A 23,607-nucleotide genomic window follows, 5' to 3' on the forward strand; every position below is an offset into this window, starting at 1 on the left:
TTTTAACCACAAACACACAGGATTTTTAAAGATAAAATATTAAATAATAATAATGCTTAAATTAAAATGAAATTCTTAGGATCAGTGAATACAGTACGCACGAAAATACTATAAAAACATGTACGAAAGCGTAAAATTAGCAGCGAAAATTATATTAGATGCTTGCGACAACAAGATGAGCTTTTTGGCTCTATGGCTATATTGCTATATGGTTAGCTTACACACCTTTGGAGCGGGAGGTCCGGATTCGATTCCGAGCGGAAGCTCATACAGTTTGGACCCTTCGTTAAAGTACACCTCTCACATAACCTCGCTGCTGGAAGGGACCCTAATTCCTAACCCATCCATAAACCAGCTTCCGACAGCAAAGTGAATAACAAAGCTCATGAGTTTGTAGGAGAAACGTACGATCAAACTCGAAAAGACGTGCTGAATGTTTGGATTCCAAAGCAGAGTTCGAATTGTGAGATTTAAAAAAAAAAAATATCGTTCGTATTTCAAGTTGTTCGAGTCCTGGGGCATTTTGATTACAGGTACAATGCTGTGTAACGAAATTGATGAAGGATAAGGCATCCTTCATCATCATCATCATCATAGTCAATCCACTGCTGAATGAAAATCTCTCCAAATTTTCCACACAATCATTTAACTTTACGTAAAGCAGGAATTCATAATGTATATTTTCTCGACTTCTGTGAATTCTGCTAAAAGGATTCCTCATTCATCTCGTTCGTCATCTGAAATTTCCTATTCTTTTTCGTTTGGCTCTTTTATCTCATTCTGGCGTTGAAATTCCCCTGATAATCTTCACTAATTATTTCCTCTGATATTAAACTCTCTAATTTTTTTTAAATATATTTATTTCACTTCCTCTTCTGAATGCCTTCATGTGGGAACATTAGGGTGGTCAAAAGTTTCGAAACGTTGAAATTCACTTTGGACCCCCTAAATTTGTGCTGCCGTACAAATAAATAACAAATTCAAAATTTCAAATCAATAGCTCAATATTTAGAGGTTGCGCAATCGACTTAAAGTTTAACAAAATTAGTGCTTTATTTTCGCTGTATTGACAATGCGATTCACTCTGATTTTGTGTATTTGTTCTCCTATATCCAGTTCATGTCATTATTTATTACAAATCGATAATGTCACTGTAGGAAATATTGTTCAAGTTACGTTGGTATTCAAATCAATTGCATTTTGTATTTATCATGCCATTAGAAACAATGCAAATTTTACAAATTTTAAACAATAATTACTCACTGCGATGACTTTACAAATTCAGCAAAGAAAACTTGATTTCGTCTTAATTGATAATTAAGTGTGTTGATGCAGTGTTAATTTGGACTGTGGTGTGATAGTGAGTTTGTGATAAAGTTAATATATAATTAGTTACTGTAATGGCAGAATGGTAGAAATAGGACTAGACCTTAATTATTTACTAGAACAGATAAGAAAACTCTGACCGGAAGTAAACTACCTTCGAATGAATTGTATTGCGTGTATTTTTCACCATCATCTAACCTTTAAAAAAATCCATGATAGTACTAGAGATATGTTATACAAGATGTACACTCATGTCCAAAATAATTGTTGCATGTCTATAAATATGTTGTTGTAGGAATATAATTTGATAACGAATTCGCCTAGTATTTTTTTATAATGTTAGTATGTGTATACTCGGCAAAGACATGTATGTAGCAAATTTAATGTCAAAAGAGCAGTAAAAAGAACAATATAACGAAAATAAAACTTTCTTGTCCATTTAGCAACATTTTGTTTTACTCATTCTAATTTTCGTATTTATAATTCTTTCCCTATGAAATTTACCACAAACATACATTTCTCGATTATACACATAGTATGAATATTAAAAGTGCCCTGGAACATCGTTATCAAATTATATTCTTACAAGAAGACAGTTATAGATATGCGACAGTCATTTTGGACATGAGTGTACAATTTTGGGAAAGGGCTCATTTTCCAATTCGTGAGGAAAGGTATGCAATTTTGAAACGCGAAAAATTGACAAACCAATGGGCAAATTTAAAGAAAAGCAATAACCGAAAATCTACCACACAAAAAGAGAATGAAGCTAGATTTGTTGCAAGTTTGAATAACTTATTTGATATAACACATGCGGGTGCTCTTTAGACTAATGGAAAATAGGGAAGATAAGGTCTTTCTCATTGCTCAGAGAGAAGACGGACGACGTGGTTTTATGGTGTCAGTGGACAGAACTCATGCATGTTAGGAAGCCAAAACGGCAAACAACAAGCAATGAGAACGAATTGATGGAGACAAATAGTAGTGTTAACACTGCTACTAACGCAGTTACGCTATTTGTTTCGAGTGATAGTGACAGTGGTAGTAATTTGGAATCAAGCAAAACCTACTCTGATGATGAATACAAACCCACGCAGCAGTATGCCCTGCAGAAGTCCTCAGACACAAAATGAAAGCGGAAAATCAAGAAGAAAGTGCTTACTTCCGAACTTGCTTCTATGGTAGGTAGATCGAAATTAACTAACAGAGAAGCAACTTTCATTAAAGCAGCAACGACCAAAGGTTTGAGCCACAATCTGAGCGAAGTTACCCTCAGTCGTTCATTCATCAAACGAGCTCGCACACGCAATAGTGTTGATTCAGCTGCCATCATAAAGAGAAAATTCCAAGCAACGAGCGCTCTCGTGGTTCATTCAAAGGACAATTCAAAGCCCACGAAAAAATCCATGATCATCCCTGGTAATTGCTCGAAGAAATCATTTGCTTGGAGTTCTTCAACGACGAACTGTTCGCAGAAACAAAGCAAGAAATGGTTAAAAATTTAAACACAAGTATCAGCAATTAGGGGCCTCCAAAACACCTGGAAATACCTCAATATGCTCTTGTTTCACTACAGAATGCCGAAGTCGAGAATTTTGTAACGAACACCACGATTTTCTTAATTTTTTTTTCTTTGAACGTTTGAGTATTCGAACAACATTTCTTGCACAAAATCCGGAGATATGGAAATAATCTAACACATGGCTACTTTCTACTTAGCTAGTTATAAAGTAGTAAAACATTTGCAAGTAGTTAGTGATCATGCAGAACATGGAATTGAACTCGTAGCCCTACAGGAGTATACTTGTTCACTCTAGTTTTACACTTCGAGTTTACATAGAAAGGATATTTTTTGAATAACCTGGAATAATTTTCCTGTGTTCCGCAACAACTTTAAGTAGGTACTGGTTCTATTCCTCGTCTTTTGTGATAATACGTTATACTCCTGTAAACTCGAAGTGTAAAACTAGAGTGAACAAACAAACTTTAAAAGTTTTAATAATGCTAAGATGCTTCTATGTGTAATTGTGTAATATGTTGTATAACAATGTGTATAATAATAGTGTGTACATACCAATGGCATTGAAAATTTCAATCGGCTTTCGCAACCATTAACAATTGTTGTAAAAGTTTGAAATTTTACCAGTGTATCTATTTTCAGTGAGTAATAAATGTTAGGGATGCCGCAAGTGAAATTCGAAAAAAAAAAAACCGTAATTTTTGAACTACCCTAGGGAGCATACATTTGCATCACTTGCAGTGTATATCTCAGAGAGAGTTTGACAACAAGCCTTGCTACTAGACTAAAGGTACTATATATTTAAAGGATATTGTTTTTCAGTTTACCGTTGATAAGGGATCCAACTTCTCCGGTCTCGCCACATTCTGATCCTCTCTAATAGAAAAGGTGCATACTCTTCAATTCAAGTAGATTTCCCCTTTTCTTCTTACTTCGCTTAATCCGATTGATTTTCCTGTATCTTTTCTTCCAATTTCTGGAATTTTGCTTTTAATGAAATAGATCTTGCATTATTCGTTGCCATAGTCAGTTTTAAATGGTAACCTGGTATAGAAAACCGAAAATTCACAACACCTTCTGCTTGCATGTGATTCTGAACGTTGCCTTATCGAGACACAATTCGGTTTTCGAATAATGAAGATGTTGGCCTATTGTGCCCTGCTATGAATGGTAAAAGAATCTGGAAGTATTTGGCCAAAGCCAGCGTGCTGGCCAGGCATATTGGTGAGAGCCCTTTCTGTCCGCCATCATATCATTAATGAAACCTGTAAACTTTATCATGGAAAGATTTCCAGTCTGCACCACCAGAAGGTATGTGTAGGGCGTTAGGTGGCTAGCTCGACCGATTTCACATATCTTCGGCTAATTTTCAGGTTGCTAATCTTCAAGTTCGATACCACACACGAAGGACGCAATAAGCCAACAGCCTAACTCTCCGGCAGCCAAACTGTATATAGAAAAAGTTCATCGGCTTGGCTTAAGCTGCTTATTTTGCAACGTACTGCATCGCTTGAGTTATCATTATCATTCACTTTATCTGCGATGAAAAATACAGACAATATAGTGTAAAGAAGCAAGAAATGTATTTAATTTAACCGTGTGACGTATTTTGTGCAATTCGGTAGCTTGACCTTGATCTACGAATCGGTGTATAATTGTAATTATGATTGAAAATCACAGTATATATATATATATATCACGAGGTAAAAACAATCGAAGTTTTATTGCGACTACTAAAAGAAAATACACATGGTATTGCATGTGTAGACATTTTACATACATTTTTTCTTTTAATTGTAGATTAGCCACATGAAGAAAATCGAACGAAAGGGGGGAAACACAGAACAATTCATGGGAATACATCGGTTGTTCTTGTTTTACTTGTACGAAAACAGAAAAAGAGCAATTGCATGTGGCTTACACATGGTGTTAACTCAGCAAGTGATGATAGTAGTTTTCGGAACAACTACGCAATGTAACATTGTTTTGACAAAGATTTTACAGCTAATACAGATTACGGTAGACCATAAATATTGGTTACTTCTAATTAAGACAGAAAATTGTCTACTTCGTAATGACTTTTCTAGTTCTAACGGTCATTGCTTTGATCATATTGTTCTGTACAAAGAAATAAACACATTAAGTGCGTTACGTATCAACTACACTACGTAGAAACGCAATACAAGGGTTTCTGCGTTATTGCGACAGTCATAAAGAAATTACTATTGTTCTTTGTCACTTAGAAAATATATTTAAAAAAAGTCATATCCTCTTTCTTTGTGAAATCTTACGGTTGTCACGAATACTCATCAAAACATGTCAATAAAGTAGAAAACGCATGAAAGTTTATATAAGTAACATGCGTCATTCTTCGATCATACGTCAATCATGTGATAGAAAATGAATACAATGGTACAGGGAGTAACCTACCCCCCAACACCCCCTAACGCCCCCCGAAATTTCTTTGCACACACCCCTGGATGGAAAAGGAATGCTCCCTCAAATCCAATTGTATCAATCAGTATCATATAGGTTATTTATTACAAGTTAAAAAAGGTTTAGCGTTTAGGAAAGAAGGCAATATTCTTATTTATTTATTTCACTTCAAAATGCGAAGCGACGTCGTTCTCATGTACGGCTTTGAGAATCACATGACCTCATTGTTTCTTGCAGTGTTTCGATCAAACCAATTGACAAAACAGAACCGCTCATACCTACTCTCCTGGGCTCCGCGGTTGTTTCCGAAAAAAAGAGATTGATGCACAGATGCAGATGACTGAAATTGGCAATGTCTTGAACGGTCATTCACTTACCTAATCCTCAAAAAGAAAAATGTGACAATATAATAATAAGCCTATACCATATTCAATTGGTAAGTGCTACTCTGCAAGTGGTGTATCAACGGATGGAAGTTAGAAGGGTGTAGCCAAAACGTTTTTAGAAATGAAGAGATCGATTGAAGTAAGAATTATATATATATATATATATATTTTAGACTGAGTCTAGTGTTATACAGGAACTCATTTGTCGCTAGCTTAATTTTTTGTAAAGTAGCCATATCTTTATTCACGTAAATTCATTGAGCGGATTATTAAAATTAGGCTACATTAAAAAAAGACAAAACAGAAAGATATAAAATATTCGCAAATTGAAAAACTGGATTTCCGGAAAACAATTAAATCAATGAATAATTTTCTTATGAAAGATATTCAGAACCAATAACGTAGCCAGGAAGGGGCAGGAGCGGAGATTAGGAGATCAAATAATATTGGGTTCAATTAACGTTAACAACAGGGTTAGAATATTAAAATAATGAAATTGCAACTATGTACAAAACGAATGTGATTTCAGTATGGGCGAGGGAGTTTTTTCCCAATTAATATTTTGGAAACAAATCACCCACTAAAAGTTGCTGGGGGTGAGTAAATTGAAATAATTGCAGAAGTTTGCAAAATGATTACAATAATTCGTATATAATCATTTCTATATAATGGGACGAGGGAATTTTTTCCCAATTAATATTTTGAAAAAAAATCACCCAATAAAAGTTGCTGGGGGTGAATAAATTGAAATAATGGCAGAATTTTGCAAATTGATTACAATAATTCGTATATAATCAATTCATATGTAATTGCTGGGTAAAACAGTGTTGGTTAATTCCTAACACAGTGAAACCTCTCTTAACGGGCATCTCTCAATAGTGGACACCTTCATACGAGGACAAACTTTCTTACTCTTCCATGCCATAAATAAGTGTGGTGTGGTGTTATGAGAGAGAGAACCCTTCCTTTTAGGACACCTCTCATTTACGGACAAATAATCGTGTTCCACCGATGTCCGTTTTGAGAGGTTTCACTGCATTACTTAGTTTAATAATAATAATAATAATAATAATAATAATAATAATAATAATAATAATAATAATGATAATAATAATAATAATATTCAAATGTGTGAACTTTCTTTATTGAATATACCACTGCAAAGAGCTTACATTATTATTAGTAGTAGTATTAGTATTAGTAGTAGTAGTAGTAGTATTGTACAGAGATTGTTCATTTTACATTTAGCGAATTTGTTCGACTTACCTAAAAATTTAGAAGAATACATGGCACGAGGTCCGTAAGTGTTCGATGTGTTTGCCTCCACCGTAATATGCTTCTCTGAGGAGCTGGGAGCAGAATCTTGTCCCATTCGCTTTCCACAGCCTTCCAAAGTCCTCCCAAAATTGTCACACGCCGTTTTCCCAAAGCCCGCCTCAGCAATCCAAATCCACAATAGTCCATAGGACTTGCATCTGGAGATTTAACAGGTACCTCATTGAAAGGTATCACCTGTATACCACTTAAATCTTCCATCTCCCTGTAGAATGCGAGGGACGATCGTGAGGTATGTGAGGAGGCCTTGTCCATGTGAATGCGCACCAGATTGGCGTCATTTCCATAAATTGTTGGAATCTCATGCTCGTAGATCGGTCGCATGATCTGCTCCTGAAAATACTGCGAATTTATTTTGCAGTTCTTCGCCACCCTACAAATCTTCAGGTTACCTCCGTAACAGTAGCCAGCAACGATCATGAACCCTTTTGGGAAGGACTTTTTTACAGACATGGACCCACCTTCTGAAGTTCTTGGCGCCTTTCTGTCAGTACATGATGGTTCTCGATTTGCTGCAGCCGGAAAGGTAAATCCATGCTTCATCTAGCATTACGACGTACATCCACCTTTGTTTTGGCAGATGCCGTTCGTAGAGATTCCGGAGGTTACACTTTCGTTCCTTTTGGTGGGCATCCATGAGAAGATGGCCGCGAGCTTTCATGACTTTTCCCAGCTCGAGTTGATGATGTAACGTCCGACTCACAGTCCTCAACGACACGTCAAGATAATTAGCCATACACCTTTGTGTTGGCGGATTTTCTTGCATTGCCATTTTGCAAAGTTTCCTCTGCATGGTGGAGGTGGCCTTGGTGCATTCCCGCTTCTTAGGCAACTTCGTTGGTGATCCAAATGGTGAAGCTTCGTTGCCCTTGTGCTTTTTAATAACATTTTTTATTCCACTTAAACTGATGTTGCAACTATTCTTCTTGCACTGTTTTCTAATGACAGAAACACTAAAGTGGGCGTCATAAAGAGCCGCAACATAGCCTTCCCAAAACCGGCTTAGTTTGGGCGGCACTTTGATAACAGAACGGAAACCCACACACTTGGAAACAAATTTAACACAACACTTACAACAATGGTCCTGTTTTGTGCGTTATTTTCGTTCACGCGGAAAAACAACTCCATTCCCAGGAAGCCACTGCACAACACTGTAGGATACCACGAGCCGGGTTGGGTGAGTCCATTCTGCCCGGGAGGGGGGAGGAACGAAATCGGCCAAACGTAGGCTGAACAACGTCTGTAATAGATGCGTAACAAAATATACTGTTTTATTTCAGTTTGTTTAAAAATGAATATCACTATTCTGAGAGCACCCACCCTTTTATGTTGAACATGAACACCCCCCCAAGTAAAAATGTCTGGCGTACTTACTGCAATGATACCTTTTATTACGAACTTAAACTGTTCCAGAAACCTGTTCGAGTTAGAATATGTGTTCTTCTATAAAATAAATTAATTGGGTTAATCTGTTCTTGCTTGGGTCCCAAAAACTCCAATGATTTTGATACTAAATAAGCTGGATTTTAAGGTAAAATATTAAGAAATAACGATACTTCAATAAAAATAATATATTAGGACCATGGCAAGCACATTATACAAGAAGATAACACAAAATAAGTACAGAAGTATAAAACTAGCAGCGGAAACCGCAATAGATGTTTTCGCTCCAGTTTCCGACAACAAACTCAGCGAAAAAGCTCATAAGTGCACAGGGAACACGTAAGCCAAAGCACAAATTACGTGCTGGGCATTCGAAGCCTGACGCAATGTTTGTATTCCAAGCTCTTCAAATTTTGGGGCGTAGGGATTCTGGGGGCTATGCTGTTATTAGAAACATCACAATTCCGTTTGTGATAGAAGAGGCCGCGTTAGTTCAGTGGTAAATCGTTCACCTCTCGTGCATTTGCTCGTTGGTTCGATCCCAGCTTGCGCCAAGTGAGCTTTGTGGTGGACAAATACCGTGAGCGTGAGTTTTCTCGGAGTTCTGTTGTTTTCTCCTACTTTCTTTATTCCACCATTTCACTCATTTTCATATTCACCGCCTCCATAATCGTAGGACGTAAAATTTAAAGATTTTATTTTATTTGCGACAGTGTTATGTATTGTAAAGGGGAAAGGCCGTAGAGTGAAAAATAAATTAATTATTATGCAAATTGAATCAAAATTTAAGTATTGAATAAGCTAATTTTGAAATGCTAATGTTCAAAGAAATATGTAAATAACTAGCTAAGTCGGTAGAGTTTTTAAGTTTAAAAATGTCGGTAGAGCAAAAAGGATAAAGTAATTTAATGAACAAAATGAAAGTAATTTAGGATAACATTTCAAATCAAAAGAGAGACTCTAAATTACTGGTCTACGTGTTTCTCCAGGTGGTTAGAGACAATACTTATTCTCACTCACATCACAACACTTAGTTGTGGGAGACCGTATTTTACCAGACATTGACAACTCCAGAGCAGCTGAAAAGAAAGATGATAAAATATTACACTGAGCACATACCTTGTCAGACTTCCTGTGGAGAATGAAGTGTACACGAGATTTGTGATAAACTTTTAATGAGATGAAATAACACACGCATCAACACTATACACTGTGACTTAAAGAAAAAAATGATTAAATTTTGAAATTTTCAAAATTCTTTCGACGAAATGTTTGATTTTAAACTAAGATCTTATTTGTTTGTATTAAATGTTCGTGCACGTTTTATCGCATCTTCAATGGTTCTCTTCTTCTCCTGGATGTCCTCCTGGTCATCTTCTTGCTGCTTCCGATGGCTCTGCTATCTTCCCTGTTTAGCAGAACGTAGGTCCCTCGGAAGTCATGTTTTCTTCCACATTGAACATGACAATACTCTGCTTTCCTCCTGGTTTGTCTCCAGTCGAATATTCAGAGAATAATTAACAATCTCTGGATCTTGTGTCTACAGTGAATCTTGCCACAGGTTGTTTCGCCTAACCTAACGCTATCCAGCCTGTTAGGTGTATATTGCTCGACTATCTAACTTCATCACCCTTAGAGAAAAAGGGTTGATGACACTATCGGGTTCGCTTAGCAGATTATAATATCCTGCTCATATTTTTTTTAAAAAATGTTTGTACACCACTGTACTGTACTAAAAGCACACAGTTGCGAATTTCGTCGCGCAGGATTATGAACAAGAGATACTATATATACACATTTTACGATGAATATCTGAACTATGATAAATACTGAATATATATATGGTTAATAGTTTAAGTATTTACAAAATGTTTACGTACATAACTCATATCATGAGCTTAAATGTTCGTGGCTAACACTGGTAGTATCACAGAGCCACAACTTTCTCTGTACATCCAGAGTCAAATTTCTCTATACGAGCACACGAAGAGTGATACCTCTCTTCCGATCACCAGACACGAATTGCCTTTCTTCCCCCTGCCTCTTTGGTTTTGTCAAAACCACCTTCCACACAAAAAGCTGGGCTCGTCCCACAGCTTTTGCGAGTCTTATGACGGGGTTAAATTGGGAAGAAAAGGGGTTGCCTAAAGAGGTCATTGTCCCCTCTGACCTGAATTCACACTTTCACTGTTTCTAATGTACATCATTTAAAATTGATAATAGATACTCGCAAACTGATGTATCCAAAGTGTAGCTGAAATGTCCAGCTTTAAAATGATGCATAGCACTACACTAATCATGTTCTTATTAAAATGTATTTCACTTTTTTCTCACTAAAATTGTTTAATTTTCAGCTGAGAGCACACGCTGCTCTCATGCAGACCTGATGGTCCTGACACCTAGCGGGATTTCTCAGCGACCACTCACCTGTGTGAAGGGTTGCTATTTGAAGTTGTCATATATTCATTGTTTTTGTTGAATTAAAGTGTTTGTCAACATACCACACACGAGAATTAACAACTATATACAATCAGACAGCTTATTTGCAAGTGTGACATGCTGTCATATCTTAAAACATACAAATTTTACATTTTCTCACATGTTGGTGCAGCTTTTCCCCTCAGGACGTCGCCTGCTAAGATACACGATGTTTATGCTCTTACATCTATCATGCATTCCTTCCATGAAGTACTGCCGGACTTGCCGTCCTGTACTGAAATAAGCCTTTTTGATACGACACAAAAATAACAGAATACAGCGACTAACCTAAGTTATATTCTACACTAACGAAATACCAAGAAAATCTTTACAATATTGAAAGAATTACTTGTGGAAGTAAAATTATCTACAGGGGTGAAGGATTCTACATGGAATGCTCCGTTCCTCGGTTTTTCTGTGGTGAGGTGAGAGGAGCTGTGAAATTCGAGGTTGGATTCTAGCTGGCCGAATTTCCGTTGGAAGTGACGCTAGCTGCTCACAAAGTGTTACTTCTGGTTAACTTCTAAAATTATCACACCTCTTTGTAGTCGAAGTTTCGCATGTACTTACGAACTCCAGGAAGCAAACTTAAACAATTGCTGCATCCGACTTGGAGACTACATGTCACATCGTCTCTGACCATAGTAATTTTCCCATATGTATCTATCGCATGTTTATGCACCCTGAAAATTCATCCATATTCTCTTCTTTCTGTAAATTCTAGTTAGCAACCCTGGACCAGCTGCACTTAAATCTTGGGTGTTCTTTTCCTTGAGACAAAGAATCTCCCAACTTTTCTTTTTTTTTTCTCTGTGCTGTGTTCATGTACTGTCCAACTTCCTAAGATTTCCAAAGCATTGCTTTCTGCACATATTATTCTCAATCGAGGTGTTTAATTCAACTTCTATCTTGATTTAATCCTTACCCTTGGCATTTATATAACACACATAATAATAATAATAATAATAATAATAATAATAATAATAATAATAATAATAATAATAATCATCATAAACACAAAAATGAAATAAACTATACACAATTACTTCCACAACTAATCCTTTACTTATTCTATCTTAAATGCAAATTAATATACGTAAAATATATGTAAATATGTAAATTTTAGGAAAAATAATTATATGCATATCATGATTTTAATATATTTACATAAGCTAATGCATGTACGTTACAGTATTACACTGTCTTGAATGGTAAATGAACGATGTAGAATTTTAAATTGCACATTTTTAAATGAATATCAAGTTAATTAACGTGGTTCCCAGCTAGAAGTGTGCGTGATATCCGGGTTCAGAGAACAATAATCGGTAAAAAAAAGGTCCCAACTTTTATCAACATATCGAAATTTAAGTAGGAAAAGTTTATCAATTATCAAATTATTGAGTATAATCGCAATGTCGAAAATGGAAATACCAGGTAACGGAAATCTGAATACAATATTTATATATACAGATAGATAGATAGATAGATAGACAAATAGATAGATATAGATATGAATATAAATGTCATAGAATTTTAACTCTTAAACCTTCTGAATGAAAAATAAACTCAATTTTAGCCTTCCGTCAAGGGGTATATTTTTAGTTGAGTGATGGGTTGTTGTGGCCAAAATTCCCTACTAATAGTGTGTGATATTCAGGTGTAAATACCAAATATCGAAATAAAGAAAATAACTAAACCTGATCAATGCTTCGAAATATAGGAAAACATTGAATATCAATAATAATGAAAATTATTGAAGTTTGAAATGTATCAATTAATATTAAATATATTAAAATACATATCACGACTGAAATATACCAAATTATTAATTAATGCAGAATATCTGTAAACTTCAAAAGTATGACGTAACAAGAACATTAAAACAGCAAAAATTATCGAACATCAAATATTGACATCAAAAAATATTGAAATATTTAGTAATCAGGCATCTAAGTATGAAAACAAATAAGGACAGTAAGAGATATTAAGTATCGAAATATTTAGAAATGAGGTAAATTGGCAATTTTTTCTATTGGTAAATAATAATAATAATAATAATAATAATAATAATAATAATAATAATAATAATAATAATAATAATAATAATAATAATTATTATTATTATTATTATTATTATTATTATTATTATTATTATTATTATTATTATTATTATTATTATTATTATTATTATTATTATTATTATTATTATTATTATTATTATTATTATTATTACTCTTATTATTGTTATTGTTATTATTATTATTTTCTTCCCACTCTACTTACACTGATAAAAACCCGTTATGCGGAGAACTGTATATTGTACAAATATACGGAATCCTTATGTTTATTACGGAAATCTGTATGAAGCATACGTTATCCATATGCTACATAAGTACTGTCTTTTCCCTGTTCGGATGTTACATCATGTCGCTGCAGGGTGGCTGACATTTAACAGTCTTCCGTATATTACATACGTATACGTATGTTACATAATGTCACCTATATGTTGTATATATCCATCTGTGTGTGAAATCCTGACCGCCTTCTTTCTTTCTTACAGCAAGTACGTTTATTTGGCAAAGTACGTATTACGCAAAGTACGTATAAAGCATACATTTTCAGTTATAGATCTACGTTTGATGTAGGATGGCACGTACAGTTGTACGTTAAGTCCAAAACCTAGAGGATTTACTCATGTGATATACGTTTTTACGTACGCCACGTACCTTTTCTTTTCTCAGTGTATGATATGCATTTCAGTCAACGTGAAAGTATGAAAACCAGGTTGACCCGAAAGCTAACTATGACAAAAATTTATTTTCATGTCGGAAATCTGCATATGAGGGGATGTTAAGTAAATCGTACATTATTCATTACTTTTGTTTAAATTTCTGATTGCATTAATTTTATTACATTTAATTTAGTGTAGTTGACATATAATAGGAAGAGATAGTGTTAAATATTTAGCTTTAACTTTATTGTTATTTATCATATGATTCAAGAAGTTCTAAGGAGAATTTACAATTTTTATAGTTGAATCTATTTTTGAAATCATAGTTGTCATAGAACAAGTATATACGTGTGGAGACGAGTGGATATATAACGGATGTGGTACAAATGCAGATAACTTTTATATAAGCACAAATTTCTATACTCTCTTTCATTTTTGTTTATACCAGGATATAATCCTACACCATTGAAAATAAAATAAAATAGTACACAAATTGTAATTTTAAAACGTAGAAGACACAGTTCCCAACTTGGAGCACTTAGCACATGAATGTGTATATATTACTTAAATGATACAGGTACACGTTTGTGTAAAGTCTTACAGTGACGTCAATGCCTGTATCATTTGTAGGGAATTACATTAATTTATTTGTTAAAGTTCAATTTGCCCTTTTCAGCACCGAAGCTAGATGAGACATACTCCTACAGTTTAAGGTGGACTTTGAACCACCCTAATGCTTTGAAATGCTCTCCCACCGAAAATCGAACCTGGAAACTCGTGCTGACCAACTGAACATAGAAACGATGTTGATTTTTGGGAAGCAATTGTCCCAACGCTTCTTCCTCATGGAACTTCCACTGCACTCCTCGTATACAAATCTGAGTAGTGGTTCGATTCCTGTGTACAAAACCTGTCTCTCAATGCATCTTTACTGGAAAGGAACAATGAACAATGAAGGAACAATTCATGACTCGTTCAAATTACAAACCGTTTGTCTTGTCATAGCCCTTGGTAGGAAGGAAGTAGCATCAGAGAAGAAGGATTATTACCTAGGTATATTAAGTTCAATCGCACGTATGTGTATGAGTCATCTTTTAGCTTGAAGAGTTAATTGCAAAGGGTGGGTAATTTCAGGTCGGAAGTTATTATCATTTGGTTTATTATCGTCTTCCGTACTTGAGAATGCTAATCTATGTCCAGTTCATCGTCCTTCGCTATTGGGTATTCCGAAAGTTTGATTTTATTAGAATTTTCTTCAAAGGCTATCTAAATATTATTTATATAGCTTAGAGATGTTTCGGAACAACAAGTCCACGGGACGTTCTATTTATGCTGGAGAAGGTCACATGGACCTCCTGTGGAAATATACTACAGGAAATAGGACATTCTGCGAGATTCTTGTTGGACATTTCCGAGCTATTTGTAGGAAAATTATAGGAAGATTTTCGGATATTCTTAAATCTTCTATTGCAAGCCTGAATATATCAAGACATGTGGGACATGTTATGGAATGTATAAAGCATGTCTCGTAAATAAGATGTCTAATATTTCACACGAGACGAGACGAGACAAAACGAAAAATAATAGTTTTTCGTCCCACCTTGTAAATTTTCTCGTATAGTTTTGATTCTCGAAAAATTTTTTTCGTTTTGTTTTGTATGTTTTTGTACAAAATTTATGACCTTATTTTTATCCCCTTAATTTAATCTAGAAGTTATGAGAATTCTTCCACGTGACGAGAAATCCAGGATGAGTTTGAGTAAGAATATTTAAACCATTTGTATTAGGAACTATTCTACCTTGTGAAATAATTTTCGTATCTACAAGGATAAATCAAAAAGTAAGATGAAATTGCCTGTCAAACACATAGTATTGTGTGTAGCTAATTAGTTCTTTTCAATGTTACAAGTAATCTGGTAATAGAAGTGTGACGGCTTGTACAATATTCTATGTCCACCCTTCTGGTGCTGAGAGCAATTCAAAAATGGCGCAACGACTGGAACATTACACCAAGGAGGAAGTGTGCGGTGTCATTCGTTTTTTCTGGGCCAAGGGAACAAAACCATGTGATATTCATCGAGAATTGGTGCAGGTCTACGGAGATAGTGTTATGTCGCTGAAACAAGTGTACGTGTGGTGTAACGTATTTGCAAGTGGTAGGAGTACTGTCACAGATGATAGCAGAAGTGGCAGACCATCAACGTCCATAACCGACATGAATGTGGCTGTCGTCGATGCCATGATTCGTGAAGACAGAAGAGTGCGGTTGCAGGACATTGCCAATGATTTGAATATCTCTTATGGTTCCGTAAGCGGTATCGTCCATGACCAACTGGGCTTCACAAAAGTGTGTGCGCGCTGGGTACCCAAGCTTCTGAGTAACGAACACAAAAACCAGCGAATGGGCATTTCCCTGAGCCACCTCACACGTTATGCCGACGAAAGAAATTCATTCCTTCATCGCATCATAACGGGCGATGAAACTCCGATACCTCTATGGATACCTGAATCCAAACGTCAGAGCATGACATGGATACATCCATCGTCACCACAGGCCAAGAAATGCAAGACAATAGCATCTGCCCAGAAAACAATGGCTACTGTCTTTTGGGACCGTCTCGGTGTTATTCATGTTAAATTTCTGGAAAAGGTACGACCATTAATGCAGACACCTACTGCCAAACCCTGGACAGGCTGAAAGCAGCCATACGGCAGAAACGGCGGGGGACACTCCCAGAGGGCGTGTTGTTACTGCATGATAACGCACGTCCACATACAGCCGAACGGACCCGTACACACCTCCGCGGATTCAAGTGGAAAATTCTCGATCACCCTCCGTATAGCCCTGATTTAGCCCCGTCGGATTACCATTTGTTCGGCCCCCTAAAGCAACATCTCCGTGAGCAGCGTTTCCAGACACTGACAGAGGCACAACAGGCTACACGTACCTGGTTAGGAAATCTGAAACCACATTTCTTTGAACAGGGCATGGATGATTTGGTGCCACGTTGGAACAAATGTTTAGACTACTACGGTTTCTTCGTCGAATAGTAGTGTGATACCATACTTCAAACATAGTAAAGTTTCATCGACGTATCTCTGTATGCTTTTCTGTAAATCAACAATTCACATTACTTTTTGATTCACCCTTGTACAAATATTGATAACAGTTTCTCGATGTTTTCAGTATACACACTTTATCAGTTTGTAATTTTTAATCAATGTATCCTGTAACACTAAATGTTTGAGATATAAACATTTACGTGTAATGTTGCTTACAAGAGCCGTGAAGTTTCTCGACTCGTCTGGATTCTACTCGAACAAAGCAGACACCTTGTATTGTTACTCGTTTCGCCTAAAATTAAAAAAAAAGACACTTTTCTAGTTTCAACTCTCGTCTCGTGGATAATACTGATGATGTGAAATCTACAATGTAGATGTGCTATTTGTTGTTTTACTGAATCATAATAGCTCGAAATCATTAAAATTGATACGAAACGTAAAACCAGTCAGGTTTTTCCTCCGAAAATTCCACCGTCGTCCAGATATAAAAAAACAATTCTACATTCTGTTCTTTTTATTTAATTTATAGAGGTAACTTAAATTAACAAATCAGAATTATTCACTAAAGCATTCAGAGCGAATTTGACAATTTAGATTGTTCAGTTTTGGAAACAGGAGAAAGTCTGACGGGCGAAGTCAGAAGAATATTGGAGTTGGAATAGTAGTTGGGAGCCAAAGCTTTGTACGAGATTGATTGTTTCAAGAGCATTGCAGGCGGGAGCTTTATGGGTGGAAGCACTGTCCATTGAAAGCATGAAACAGCGCTTTATCTTGAGAACATGACGAAATTTTTGAGCAGACCCCTGTAATATGTATTAGTCACATTATGCTCATTGGCTAGATAATCGGTGAGAATAACGCCGTAGCAATGCCAGAAAGCGATGAATAAGGTCTGCCTCATCTCCGTTCTTCCTCCAAATTCAAACGTCCATAATTCGTCTGCTTCCTTATGTTTCGATAGTGCGTACACAATTTAAACAAATAAATGCAAAATATATTTTATCAAACCTACAAAAATCGGTAATTCTTTTGAACTGTTAAAAAGTTACTTGAGATAAACAAATTCTTTAATAACTTGCACATTCTGGAGGCTTGTTACATTACTAACTTGTTTAAACTGCTATATAATTTTAATTATTATTGTTATTGCTCGTGCCGTATTATTACGTACGCTTTTCACAAACAGTGGAATACCATAATAACAAGACAATAAAATGAAGAAACAATTTTATTGCACAACATAATATTGTAAGTCCGGAAATGAAAGTACAATATTTCAGGTGGATATAGATTGTCGTTTATTACCAACATGAGATAAACAACACACGGATTCGTACAATTTTATTTCATTGTTTTCTTGCCCGTGAGACTTCAAACTTTTTTGTTTATTGAAGATTGTGAACTAATATTGAAGCGATCATTAGTGAAGCATTTACCGTTCGATTTGATTGGCATTTCTGTGTTGTGTCTTTCTGTCTATCTGTCTGTTTGACGATAACTATTGTAAAAGTCACGCGATATTAACAAAACTTGGTAAGTGGCTTCCTTCAAGCTGCAGAAATAACTTCATGGTTTTGGGTTGCAATCCACGACAAAAGGGGATCATTTTCATACAAAACAATTTTCAGAGATGATAAATGCAAAATTATTTGATTTCGACCAAACGTATTCTACAGTATTCAGGGGAATCGAACTATACTCACAGCTTGGTTTAAATTTTGCTAATCATAATGAAAAGTGAATTACCCTTAGTTTTCTCTTACAAGTTTGAGAAATGTGTTCCACGAAATCTTGTTTTAAAAATACGTTTGATTTTGACACAATATGCCGAATATATTCTTTGAAACTTTCGGAGCATCCTCGCTGGATGGATCTAAGGTCACGGAAGCGCAAAGAGTGGATCAGACCAACCTGATTTAGAAAAAAAAGTTGTACAATAACTTTCATGCAAGTTATTCGATTTTAGTATTAAAATGAACAGTTTCTTTGAGGTTTTCCGACAATCATAACAGTCAAGAATAACCGCTGAATTTATCCCCATAACAGAAGGTGAATAACTCAATTCGATTTTTTAAAAAATGTCCCACGATAACTATCGTAAAGGATAATAGATTTTGACGCAATATGGTAACATTTTGCGACACTTTACAGTCATCAATTTTACTTGGATTTAAAATCAATCTCCAACGGAATTGTGAATTCTTCTAAAATGTCACCCTCTCCTATGTGTGAATGTACTACGATTTCCTAGGCAATTGTACTATTTTGATATGATATGAAGTGTATGTTTATTGAAGCTCTAACACAATCCGCAGTGATTGAAGTCAGTCGAAAATGAGCAGTGACATCTCCTGCAATACACACACACACACACACACACACACACACACACACACATATATATATATATATATATATATATATATATATATATATATATATATATATATATATATACGTATATATAGATAGATATAGAGATATAGATATATATATAGATATAGATAGACAGATAGATACACTATGATTTAAGAAAGAAACGTCTATAATAGTTTTTGTAAAATAAAATAATTCCACCTTGGTAAAATATGACGTAAGTGTCTTTGAGGATTCCCTGTAGTCTTTTCTGATGAAGATGAAATGAACCAATAATGAGAGACTGAATGTCCTCGCTATCGTAAAAAAAAAAAAAAAAAAAAAATCCATGAGAATTTCGTTACAAGACTCCGATTTTGTAAAACACACAATGTGTGTCTTGCTTGACATTAGAGACTAAGTTGTATAATTCGGAGTTGAAATTAGAGAGGAAAAAGGAAGGATCGTTTGTTTCAGCAGTGCATAGTATCAGTAGTTTATCGAAACGAAGCTTCTACCATTCCATTCGATTGGCATTCGTATTCTATCTTGATATCCGTCTGTTCTACGTTAACTCTCGTAAAACTTAGCCGATTTTGATGAAATTTGGTAAATATCCCTATTGTTTGAGATTGCAATTCCTCAAAAATAAAGGTTAAAATCCGCCATGTTGCAACTTTATGGATATAACCATATGTTAAGATGGTACCCTTGACTGATAATGCTGAAATAATGTAATTTAGAATACCCTGCATGATTGTGTAGGACATGGGTATGGAGCTCCAAGTACAGCCATTTCTACGTAGTGAGATCTCAATAATAATTTTGTGAAATGGGCCAAAAACTGCAAGTTAATGTTCCCATCTCAAATTTGAATATACTATAAAATTAGTCCCAAGTACAAATGAATACAGCAAAAGAGTCGTCTAAGGCCCTATACCGATATAACGTAATACAAAAGCACGTCAAGTTATATTACAAATCTTTCAATTCTCTACCGATATTTACTAACTATAGGCCTAATGCGCAAATTCTAAATGTACCACTGTAACTTTAAAAATATTTTTATTTTCATTAAGCAACTAAAATAAAGTAATTTCGTTCTATGTAATTTACCCATACAAAATTGAGAAACACTTCTTTCTGCTGGCCATCGAGTGATATGCTACTGCGTCCTGTTGACTTTTACAAATGCACTTATTAAAAAAAAAAAAAAAAAAAAAAACTCTCCGGAAGGCAAAAGCGTATGCAGCCTCAAGCGCGTGCTTTCTGTGTTCAAGATTGATTCCTAGTGAGCTACTTGGCTAAAATAGAAACCCGAGTGGCAGTTAGAACAACAATTTTAGAAATAAATAACATCTGATATCTATATTGATGCTGAAAACGGCCATTGAACTTGAACCAATATAATTCAACTTGGCACACTTGATTTATTTTGATATATATTTCTGGATATTGGCAGCCTTTATGCTTTAGTACTGTCACGTATGAGAGATAATATCCCTTGACGAATACATTATCAGGAGAAGTTGGGAAGAAAGTAGCCTCAGACCTGTAAGTTAGGTACTATGCCGGCATTTCTTACTGGTAATGAGGAAAAGCTTGGAAAAAACTCAGAATGGCTGGCCTGGAAAAACTTCATACACCTTTTCGACCGAGTACCCCTCTACTGGGAATCAGTGTTGAATTCAGACATTTTCACTCGGGAGGGGGGAACGTCAACTCCTCGGGGGGAGGGTTGTTTTTCTGTATTTTTGCAAGAAAGCAGCATATTTACCAATTCCATTCACATACATATCTTACCTAATATTGAGACTAATTGCTGATAAATATTCAATGTGAGATTATAATTTTAAAAAAAAAAACAATCGTTTGATTTCATCTAAAACATTAAATAAAGACCGGCAAAAATATTTTACACTAAACTTTAACTGCTATTTACAGTAGCTATTTTTGTTATTATTTCCTATATTCAGTAGTTACTGCTTGTTACTAATGTAGAAGTTTTTAAAAAGATTTAAATTAACTAAAATATTTTTGTCCTAAAGCAAACATACATAGGAACATCTTAACAAAAAATTATCATTCTTTCTCACACTTCTGATTCTAAATCAAGCATGTTAGCATTGGTTTCTTTACTGCATACACATCAATAGTTTAGTTTACGAAATGTTCAGTAGGATTAGTGCCGTATCATGGAAAATCAGCGCTAGGCGCGAGAGTATACGACGGCACCCCCGTATATAGGCCTATGAGTGAGGTCGACAGATTAGTGATGGGTAAATTCCCGGGAAGATATTTTTCGGGAGTATTCCCGGGAAGATTCCCAAAAATGGGAATTTTCCGGGAATTTATGTACAATCTAAATAAAAGTGCATTCTATTACTATATTATGATTTCAAAGTTAAATTCGTTTTTATATCACAGTATATTATTACTTGCTGTCCCCAGAGGAGTCTTTAAAATGTATATTCTGAACGATGTTATGTTATTTTATTAATAGTTTATAATATTTAGAGAGTACGCATAAATGGATATTTATTTACAATATGTTCTATGAAAGTAAATATGTTTCAAAAATGGTATAGTAAGTCCACATACTTTTAAACCGCTAAAAAGTTGAAAATTACATGTAAGTGGATTTTCTAAATTTGACTCTGCTACTGATATAAACATTTTAAATTTTTAAATGTTAAAAACAAATTAGGTTGGGTAACTGCCAGAAGACACATGTCCCACTATTTTGTCAACATTTGCGCATAAATATGTATATTCACAATATTTGCAAGATACTTTCTTATCTTTATAATTTTGCATGTAATATTGCCACACACGACCTTTCTTCCTGCCCATTTCTCGAAATTTCATGCTTTAATTCACATGTAATAGAAGTCCGAGTACCGCTTCAGAAGTTCGAGTCAGAGACGGAGACAGACCGACGTCTATTACTAATGGTGGTTCAGGGTTTATTAATAGTACTTCATCTCTATTTCTACATAATTCTAAATTACTTTACAAAATGTTTCCTCTTCATCATTTATAAATTAGTAGGTCTACTTTGGTACTTTTGGCTATTGTTTAGCTTTGCTGGGCCAGCTTTTGCAACTACTTTTTTGCGATTTTCTATTCCGATGCGGTTGTTTTTACCGTTTCATACCTTAAATTACGTTACCAGCATTAAATTCAGACAACATTGTCGAGCGAGCGTTAGCGAGTGAATTCGGGGTAGAGCCCCGCAGGGTACGTTGTTTTCTATCTTTGTTACCAACAATTCACTTTCTTTTCTCACATAAATCACTTCCACTTACCTTTACGGATTGTACAAATCCCCTACTGCCCTAAAAAAAAAAAAAAAAAATGTGTTCGATACTTTCTTGACTAATTGAACATCACTATCAACTCATTTCTTCCGTAAATCGTCCCAGTTTTTGTTAGTTTTGGGCCCCAATACTAAACAATTACCATACTGTTTAGTGCAAATGGAAATGGAACTTAAAAACTCATATTATTAGTTATATAAAGTACAGTCAAAGAATTTTAAATTTTTCAACGTCCAAATTCTTTAAAACCTAGAAGTAAATCATAATATGTTAAAATAACGTCATTAATCATACGGTTCTTATAATTTGGAAGATAAAGTAAAGAAATGGAAATAAATTCCTTCCCGGGAATTTATAGGCCAGGGAAAAACCCAGGAATAGGCCTATTCCCATTTTTTAAATTCCTTCCCACCGGGAATATTCCCACTGCCCATCTCTACGACAGACCAGCCGCGAAAGGTGAGGAAATTTTAAAAAGTAACCCCGCTTTTTCTTGATTTTGAGCACTTTTCATTACTTTTTTTCCTTTCATTTTATATATGTGCACATATGTTTCATTCCTTTGTGTTTCTTTCCTTCTTTTCTTTTCTTTTTCCCTCCCGAATTTGGCACCCCTTACTTCGGCGCCCGGGACCGTCGCCCCGCTTGCCCCTCCCCCATGGCACGGCATTGAGCAGGGTCTTCATCACCTTCAATAGCAATCTTTCACTTATATACTACTATCATATTAATAAATTCTATATAGGTCTCTAATCCAGGAGAGATAACTGTTCCTCCCTGATCCCTCTAAATTACGCCCTCTGAATCTCACCCTTTAACTGAATTATTTTAAATTAAAGAAAGGTGTGTTTACTTTAACAATCGTAAAACACATTTACGTCTATTACTTCCGATGCGCGAAATGGGATTTAGGCGCTCTATTTCAAATAATGCAAGAACTGTACATTTTCAAGACCTGAAGTCTGTTGACATCAGAGATCATATGGACTGATCGAAAGATCTCAACCTGTGCTAGTGCTACCTACTAATATATAATATAGGGCAAGAGTATACTACCTACTAAAATACAAACTTTTCTTCAACAGTTCACAATTTCATGTTCTGCCAAACTCGGTCATAGCGTTAGGAAATACAAGTTTTATTGACTATTTGGTACTCTATCTTAGATGTTACGTGTTTAATATTTATATAGAATGGGTCTGCGTCATTTATATGTATATTGGGAGATTGGATTTCATCTGTACGTGCATGGAAAGAAAGCAAATAATTGGGTGA

The sequence above is a fragment of the Thermobia domestica genome, chromosome 5, assembly GCF_964235325.1.
Source record: "Thermobia domestica chromosome 5, izTheDome1.hap1.1, whole genome shotgun sequence".
NCBI lineage: Eukaryota > Metazoa > Arthropoda > Insecta > Zygentoma > Lepismatidae > Thermobia > Thermobia domestica.